Here is a 1,830-nt window from a genome sequence, read left to right on the forward strand (position 1 = left end):
GGCCTGGGTGCCCGTGTTCATGGGTGCGTGGTCTCTGGGCAACTTCCACCTGGTGCGCCTGCAAAACCCACATCTCATCCTTGAGGCGGGAGAAGAGGGGAGGAAAAAAAGGGAGGAGGCAGAGACGAAAACAGTGAATTTTTATTACGTTTCATTACAAAGGATGCAAAGGTACAAAGACGATAGTGCCCACGCCAGAAAGGACGGGCAGGGGCTGGCCAAGTGCGCCCTGAGCGCCCGCCCCCGCCCACTGTGGGCACCCACGCGTGCAGCCCACGGGACAGCCACAGCACAATGTGCATGCTGGGGAGGGCAGAGCCAGCCTGGACAAAGGGACACAGGTGGGACGGGGCCGGGCCTGGAGGGTTTGCATATATCAGTGGTACTGCCCAGCTCCTGGAAGGGGAAGGGCAGTTTCCTATGGAGGGCGTGGCAGGGTCAGTGGACCTCAGCTGCCAAAGCCCTCCCTCCCGAAGTCTGGTGGCAAGTGCCACAGCTGTGTCCCCTTGTCCCCAGTTGGCAGGAGGTCAGAAATGACAGGCTGGGCATCGACTGCCCCCAGATTCCACAACCCTGTGAGAGGAGGGCAACCCACGTGTCTGGCTCCTGGGGACAGGGTGCTGGGTGCTGGTCAGTTGGGCAGAAGGTAGGGAGAGCTGCCTGGAATCAGCTTCTGACATCTAGCCCCTGCCTCCTTCCCTGCCTGGGACGAGCCTGGGACCCGGATACCATGGACCTGAGCTCCTAATGACAAGAGGGAACTGAGGCCTTGGTCACAAGAGTCTTGCCCGCCCCCGGGTGCCTTCAGAGGTACCCCAGTCAGTGCCCAGGCCTGGGATTGCAGGTCATCCCACCTCTGCTGGGGAGAATTCCTCTGTGGCAAGGCGCCTGTGGCACACCCATGGTTACGAGAGGTGCCTGAGCCCCACCAGCCAGGACCCCCAAAAGCTGAAGGAAACCACAAAGAGCTGGCTCAGGCCAAACTGACGAAGGAACGTCCCAGGGACCCCGTCATACCCCGTGAGACTCCCCCAGGGGTGGGGGCCCAGGGCCCACAGAGAATGGAACAGGGCAGAAACAAACCAGGCTGCTGACTCACCCCAGGCAGGCCTCCCAGAGCAGGAGGCACCCAGTCCCCCCGTAGCTCTTAAGGTCGTGTGGCCGGGGTGCAGGCTCAGGCGGCCACAGACCCCTCACCTGAAGCATCATGCCCAAGAGCACCAGGTACGCTTGACCTGGCACCTCTGTGCCCCAACCCCACGCCAAGGGTACCCCGGGGCCTCTGACCACAGCTCCCTCAGAACCCAGGGAGGGTGGGGGGTGGTTGCTCCCGTTTTGTCACAACTAGGGTGGGGGCAAGGGAGGTGGAGGGTCTTTCAACCATACCAGGCCTCACCACCCTTAGCCCGCACCCTGGGGTGGGGACACCTTCTTTGGACATGCAGGAAACTCAGAAGCTGGAGTGGGGGCAGGAGGTTGGCAGCATGTCTGGTTATGAACTAGCTCAGGGTTGGCCCAGGCGTGGAGATCTGGGGAGAAGTGTAGCATCCCAGGAGAACTCAGCCCCCGGGAGGTCTCTGGGTCCACAGAAGCCCCTCAAGGAGCAGTGATCGAAGGGACTCTTCAGGCCCCGGCCTCGGGAGCCCTGCCAGCCCCGCCACGGGCCTCACACCATCCCCCATCTCCCGTGAGCAGGCCGCAGCCAGCTCGCACCCAGCACGCAGCCCCTACAGCGGACAGCTACCCTGGCAGGATGGACAGACGACACAGGACCTCTCACCCTCCATGCAAGGGTCTCACCAGCATCTGATGGACAGACAGATGGACAGC

At 62.5% G+C, this 1,830-nt stretch overlaps 1 protein-coding gene across 1 annotated transcript in view; it reads left to right on the plus strand.

Annotated features, from left to right (window-relative positions):
* The window catches only part of COMP (cartilage oligomeric matrix protein), a 13,429-nt gene that overhangs the window by 8,004 nt on the left and 3,595 nt on the right, over positions 1 to 1,830 (plus strand). The window lies entirely within an intron of this gene.

This window comes from Bison bison, unplaced genomic scaffold, assembly GCF_000754665.1.
Source record: "Bison bison bison isolate TAMUID 2011002044 unplaced genomic scaffold, Bison_UMD1.0 scf7180017864248, whole genome shotgun sequence".
NCBI lineage: Eukaryota > Metazoa > Chordata > Mammalia > Artiodactyla > Bovidae > Bison > Bison bison.